The sequence below is a fragment of the Octopus bimaculoides genome, chromosome 4 (genome assembly GCF_001194135.2).
Source record: "Octopus bimaculoides isolate UCB-OBI-ISO-001 chromosome 4, ASM119413v2, whole genome shotgun sequence".
In the NCBI taxonomy this organism is placed as follows: domain Eukaryota; kingdom Metazoa; phylum Mollusca; class Cephalopoda; order Octopoda; family Octopodidae; genus Octopus; species Octopus bimaculoides.
Genome location: NC_068984.1, coordinates 70,415,434 through 70,423,125, shown reverse-complemented (window position 1 = coordinate 70,423,125; position 7,692 = coordinate 70,415,434). Strand labels below are relative to the sequence as shown.

The window sequence follows — 7,692 nt, the reverse complement described above, 5'->3', positions numbered from 1 at the left end:
GTTGGCTCAATATAAATGGACACACAGAGAGTCTTGAGCTGTGTAAAACCGAGAGTTGTGTATTGTCAAGAGTTATTGCCAGTATCTTGAGTAGAACGATTTGCGTGGACATTATTATTATTATCCTGTTATATCGTACGTTGAACGTGTGATACAACAAAGTGTGATAGAAAATGGAGAGACAAGTCAGAAGTGTATGTTAAAGCACATCCAAGTTGATCTTAATGGTTTTTGAGCTTAATTCCTATATTTAAAACTATCTGTCTGATGCTCTAATGACACATGGAGGCACAGGCATGACTGTGCAGTAAGAAGCTTGCTTCCCATCACATGGTTTGAAGTTTAGTCCCCCTGCATGGCACTTTGGGCAAGTGTCTTCTACTATAGCTTCGGGCCAACCAAAGCTTAGTGAGTGGATTCGATAGATGAAAACTGAAAGAATCCCGTCGTATATACACGCACATATATCTATGTGCATGTATGTCCGTATTTGTTCCCCCATCATCGGTTGACAACCGATGCTGGTGTGCTGTGACCTAGTAGTTCAGCAAAACAGACCAATAGAATAAGTACCACGCATATAAATAATAAGACCTGGGGTCGAGTTCTTCTATTAAAGCCCTACAAGGCCGTGCTCCAGCTTGGCAGCAGTCAAATGACTGAAGCAAGTAAAAGAATAAAATATATACCTAATGTACACACATATATATATGTGTGTGTAAGTATGTAATATAGCTATGTTATGCACGAGATATTGTCAATAAGAACTGAAATAAATTTATATATTAAAAAGTGCGTTTCTTTTTTTATATATTTGCCTTACGGAAAAGGAGGAAGGTGTCTCTTGGCAGATCATTCTATAGTTTATTGACAGCTCCTCAGAGAATACTTACTTAGCTTCCTTCCTCAATCACTGCCATAGGTTAGCTGCTATATAAAACAGTCATAAATTATGCTAGTGCATTGATGGGTTGCCTATGATAACACAACATATCCATTATGAGCTTTCCTCCTTTTTTTCTACTCATCATTCACACAGACAGATTGATTACAGTTTTAATGCATCTATAGTAAGGTTTTCTAATATTTAAATTTATTATAGTCACTTAGGTATACATCATGCTGTGCATAAAATAGATATAATGTAAGGTAAGACACTTATTCAATATGTCCTATTTTGAACATTGTAAAACATGCTTTGAGTGATAGTCACATGAGATTTCTAGAAGGTCAAAACTAGGTAGAGGCACCCTCATTGACTTTGAATGGATTTATTTTCTTGCTCAGATGCAAGACAACAAGACTATAATAGTAATATTTGAATGTATAACCACATAGCCTTTTGACTTGTGACTCTATATATTTCAACCATAGGGCTCCTTTTGTATAGATGTTATTGAGATATGTAGAGAAGCTTGGAACTGTGCCCTTCACATCTAAATACCATTAAAAAATTTTTTTATTAGGATAGCACACCAACAACAAACTTGGGAAAAGTACAATTATTATATAAAACTGAACATCAAAATCTGTTGAAAATCATATTTCAATTTAGCCTGCAGAATGAAATGATAAAGAAAGCATTTGGATTACCAGCATAAGTTTGATGTTGCTGCTGCCAGGAATAACAAAGTATTAGATGCATCTTATTGCAATAATCCCAATGAATGATGGTGATGACGATGACAGTGATGGTGGAAGTGATGATGATGATGTTAATGATGATGACCATGCACCAGGAATCACAGATCTAACATGTAATTAGTTCAAATGGGAAATTTCTTCTCTCCATATATACATAATTAGTCCAGAAAGACAATGTCTTGTATCACACACATACACCTGAATATAATATTTTTTTCTTAGTTGGCAGCAGCCAATAATGCAATTTAAGATTATTTAAGAGTTAGACACAAGATAACATCTATCAAAAGTAAGTTCGTTTTACATAAATTTTACATTTATTTATATAAAACAAAATATTACACATTTGCATGTACATGTTATATTTATTTATCACTATTATTTTCTTTTTAATATTATTATTTTGTTTTTTGGTTTATTTCATTTTGTGCTTTTGATATATTTTAAAGCCATTAAGCAAAATTTTAATACGATGTAATCAGTAGCTTCAAGAAAATAACAATTGCGTAAAATCAATATTTTTCAATAAAATATTCACAAGGTGTTTTGAAGTTTTCACAAAATTGCTATTATTTTTAAATGGAGTTTAACTCTATTTAAAAATAATAGCAAGTACAATTAAAGTGAACTATAGAGTTACAAACAACGAAATTGAGTGCTTCCTGCTTAAGCATCAAATTGGTTGGCAGCTGTCTGTTTAAAATTTATGTTGTAAATACATATCAAATGTAATAGCAAATACATTTTAAAAGAGTAGAAACTTCATTTTTTTTTCTTTTGAATTCCTATTTGAATGTTGTTTATTTTTCTTCTTTATGTTTTGTATTTGCTTGTTTTGTTTTGGCAGTGTTTTATTAGTTTTTACCTAAAATATTTCAAAGTTAATTATGTCGAACGAAACAAAGTTTTTCAATAAAATTCAGATCTTTCATTCCTTAGCATGTACAGGCTTTTCAGTATTTAACTTTTTTGTCCAAATAAAGTTTTTCGAAATTTTCTCTTTAGTTTTGCGGAAAAGAGAAAAAAATATTAAAAAGAAAATATTACTTTAATGATGAATTACAAATCAATTGTTAGTTTTTGGCAATACAGAAGCTACCAAAACTATTATATTTAAAGAATCAGTCGTTATAAAAAGCTTCTAAAGAAAACGAGATTATTAATGAGCAAAGTATATTTCACAAAACACTATTCTTTTCTTACAGTGTAAAAATAATAAAAATAAAACTATCTAAATATGCTAATTTCTCATTACTTTTTAGGTTACAGTCCTACTTGGTTGTAAGGCAAAAATCAATGGTTTGGTGAAGAGGTCTAATAAACCAAAACATAATTTGAGTTACCTTCCATATCTGCCAAAAGTATTGAAGCAGTTGAGCTGTAGATCTCTTCTTGCGCATTAATATTCTTAAATGTTTCATGGTCTGTATTACATACATTCACCATACTTAACTTAATTATTTTATGTATGACTTTCTTGTTATGTTCTTTCCATTGCTAATAAACTCATTCTAATCTGTTAGTTGTTACCTGCCCTTATGAAAATTATAATTATTATGATTCATAACGAAATAGTTTTGCAATGCCCCTGTCTCAGTTTCAATTGGGAATAAAAATACTGTTGTTACTGTTTTACCTCAGATCAGCTCTCATTTTCAGACCTATAGCCAAATACCTTTCATGCATAACTATTCCATCTTTCTTTGCCAGCAGAGGATACCTATAACTACATTAGCCAATGTGTGATTTCTAGTAGATCTGATAACTGCATAGAGGTTACTTTGTTGGCTTTTCACTGGTATAAAATCTGATGTAAGTACTACATATGAAATATTCATTATCGCTGTGTTGTATACTGTCCACCACCAACTCATAGTACTTATTCAGGGAATATTTTCTCCCATTATAAGTCTGTACCTGTATAGCTGTTTCTTTAAAATTCATTGAAACTATCTTCTCACTTGGCACTTTGATCCTCAGCTATTCGTTTACTTCTTACTACTATACATCTTTGTTTTCCTAATGACGTTCTCTATTTAACTTCCAGTTCAAGAAACAGCTTGAGATCAGGCTATCTGCAATAAAATTAATAGATAACGCATATCAATCTTTAATCCAATATTCATAATTTATTCAAAGAATATACTTAAACCATAGCAATTATATGTTTTTGTTGTTATCAATTTATCTTTTACTGAATATGTTTAAGGCCTTTTTTGTTTTCAGCTCAGCTATAGTTACTCCCTGTAAAACACATATTCAGCAGTTAATGCATAACTAATTATTTTCCAAACTTTACTCTGTATCTAAGAACCATAAAATATCACTGCTTCAGCAAATAAATCTTATTTCAATTTTACACACTTTCTCAACACTAAAAGCAAAGGAATCAAGAAATAAATTTATCCTCTTTCAGCTTTTACCACTACGCTGGTTCCACTCACTCAACTAGGAGGAACATTAAGGTGATAACGGCCTTCTTAAAGCTAATTTTCAGCTTGATTACTATCTTTCTCATTAAGACTATTCACCCTGACAGTAATTACTTTGCGTCCACATTTATTGATTATTGTTATTAATTGATTGAGAGGTGGGGACGCATTCCATTCTTGGGGATAATATTTTCATAACCATTTGCATGTGTCTTTCTTCTCCAGTGTTTATTTCCTACTTGATGCTATGAAAATAAATCCCACTTACATTTGTATGTTTATTAACCAAGAGTTCAGTAACCTGGTCATTTCATTCACTCAATATAATTTCAGCACCTCTCCAATCTTTCTTATTTAAGTTAGATAAGTCAGAACTTTTTATTTCTTTTTGACTCTTTAACACTTCTACTTATTTCAGTCACTTGATTGTGGCCATGCTGGAGCACTGCCTTTAGTCGAACAAAGCGACCCTAGGACTTATTCTTTGTAAGCCTGGTACTTACTCTATCTGTCTCTTTTGCTGAACTGCTAAGTTACAGGGATGTAAACACACCAACACCAGTTGTCAAGTGATGGTGGGGGGACAAACATAGACACACAAATACATACAAATATATATATATGTGACATGGTTCTTTCAGTTTCCATCTGCCAAATCCACTCACAAGGCTTTGGTCAGCCTGAGGCTATAGTAGAAGACACTTTCCCAAGGTGCCATACAGTGGGACTGAACCCAGAACCATGTGGTTGGGAAGCAAGCTTCTTACCACACAGCCACTCCTGTGTCTTTCTGTTCATATTCTATTAGCTTCTAAGTTTATATTCTTCACATCACTAGTTATAGAGTTCTTATCTCTGTAGTAAAACTCATCTTTTATTATTTCTTTTTTGTTTGAGTCTCTGGACTGTGGCTATGCTGAGACACACTCTAGAAGGCCTTAGTTGAACACATCAACCCCAATACATATTTTTAAGCCTGATTTTATTCTATTTCTTTTTGTCAAGCTTCTGAGTGATGTGGGGATAAATAAACCAACACCAGTTGTCAAGCTGAGGTGGGGGACAAACTCAAACACCAAGACACACACATATTGATACATATACACATACATACACATACATATACATATATACATGTGTTATTTCTTTACTACCCACAAGGGGCTACACACAGATGGGACAACCAAGGACAGACAAATGGATTAAGTTGATTGTATCGACCCCAGTGTGTAACTGGTACTTATTTAATTGACCGCGAAAGGATGAAAGGCAAAGTCAACCTCGGCAGAATTTGAACTCAGAATGTAGCAGCAGACGAAATACCGCTAAGCATTTCGCCCGGCGTGCTAACTTTTCTGCCAGTTCGCCACACATATATACATGTGTGTGTGTGTACGTATGTATATATATATATATATATATATATATATATATATGGTACAGGGGTGGCTGTGTGGTAAGAAGTTTGCTTCCCAAGCACATGGCTCCAGGTTCAGTCACATTGCATGGCACCTTGTGAGTGGATTTGGTAGATAGAAACTGAAAGAAGCCTGTTGCATATATGAACACACACACACACACATATGAATTTATGTTTGTATGTATGTATGTATGCATGCATGTATCAATATTTATATACATATATATATATGTATATATGTGCATGTGTGTGCCTGTGTGTTTGTCCCCCACCACATCCAAATCCACTCACTAAGTTTTAGTTAGCCCAGAGCAATAGTAGAAGATGCATGCCTAAGTTGTTATACGATGGGAATGTACCCAAGACCACATGACTACGAATCAAGCTTCTTATCACAGAACCATTCATGTGCATAATGATAATTTTTTTCAGTCATGAAATCTGTTTAATGCATTAAAAACGAAAACTTTAAACACACACCCATGCTCACATATATACGACAGAATTTCATGCAGCTTCTTTTAATCAATTTTACTTACAAAGTCTTTGGCTAACCTAAAGTAATAGAAGAAAAATCTTGATCAAGGTGTCACACAGTAGAAATGAACCTATGACCAAGTGGCCAGATAGTGAACCTCTTAATAACACTATATCCTCACCTATATCATCATCCACCTTATTATTTTAACATTCAGCATTTCCATTCTTACATAGATCAGATAGAATTTGTTGAGGAAATTCCTATTGACAACCACAACCATCACCTGTTTCCAAGCAATTTAATATTTCTTAATGTGACTTAATGGTTACAGAACTTGGCTCATAATCAGAAGGTCATAAGATTGATTTCTGGTGGTGCATTAAGTCCTCGAGTGAGACACTTTATTTCATGTTGCTCCAGTCCTCTTAACTGGCAAAAATGAGTTTTATCTGTAATTCAAAGAGCCAGCCTTGTTACATTATCTGTGTTGCTGAATCTCACTGAGAACTACACGAAGGGTGTGTGTGTTTGAAGAGTGCTCATCCACTTGCATGTTAATTTCACAAGTAGGCTGTTCTATTGACCGAATCAAGTGGAACAGTGATCACCTTAATCGATGGAGTGCCAGGATTTTAATATTTCTCAATGGCTCAACAAATTCTTACAGAAGATTAAAAACAAATAATATTGTTTGTATGATGGTTACACCAATTTATATCAATTGTACAAAATAAAGACACAGGAACGCTTACACACACACACACACTTGCATTTACATGCAGACACATGGTTTCCATTGACTAAATCCATTCAAAAGGTTTTGGTCAGCCAAGGGCTATAGTAGAAGCCATTTTCCCAATGTCATTTAGTGAGACTGAACCACATGTTTGGGAAGCAAACAGCTGAACAACATAACCATACCAAGTCTAAATATATTGATGTATATAACACGTTTAGTTGTGTATATTTTCTAATAGCTCTGTTATTAATTCAGCTACTGCAAAAGGGAAAATTTAGGCTGGCATATGCTTTATTTAAGTTTGATTATACATTTAGAGTTATGCAGTTAGGGAAAAATACTTGTAACAGATTTTTAGAAAATTTAGAATGGAACACTCTAAAGTTATAAGAAAAAACAGATTCATTCAAAATTAAGATTTAGAAAGTAGAAAAGGAAAACATACATACTTATATAAAGAACCAAGTATTTATATGAATTCAATCATAAATTAGCATAGAACAAAACAAAGTTACCTAAAAGAAAAGTAAATATATCATATAGCACAAAGTTCCTACACTTGAAATAAACTATCAAAGAATTATAAAAAAAATATTGAGTTAAAGGTGCAAAAATAACAAAAATATTAATGAAAATAATTATATTTTCAAACTTAGAAGTTTATTTGAAAATAACATAAAAGAAGTTATATATTTTGCTAAGGTGTCTCTGGTTCTTTGCCAAAGGCATTTTCAACAACTTAGTGACAACTAACATAGAAACAGATCTTATATGGAAAGCAATTCTGAGTTATAAAGAAAAAAAAAAAAAAGAAGGCATATACTGTAGAAAGTTAACACCAAATGTCATACATTCCAACTTACTGGTTAGATGTAGCTTTATGCAATAGATGAAAGTAATAATAAGCAAATTACATTATAGACCTAAAGCCAAAATTTTAAAAAAATGAAATATTCATGTACATATATATTTCTAC

The 7,692-nt window shown here is 32.7% G+C and overlaps 1 long non-coding RNA gene across 1 annotated transcript in view; it reads right to left on the bottom strand.

The window, feature by feature from the left end:
- Positions 1 to 2,193: 2,193 nt before the first annotated feature.
- Positions 2,194 to 7,692, bottom strand: part of LOC106872699 (uncharacterized) — an 8,476-nt gene continuing 2,977 nt past the window's right edge. Inside the window, exons 2-3 of the long non-coding RNA XR_001409798.2 lie at positions 3,562 to 3,719; positions 2,194 to 2,643 (exon numbers count right to left, since the gene is read on the bottom strand). This is a non-coding gene — a long non-coding RNA (uncharacterized LOC106872699). The remainder of the gene's footprint in view (positions 2,644 to 3,561; positions 3,720 to 7,692) is intronic.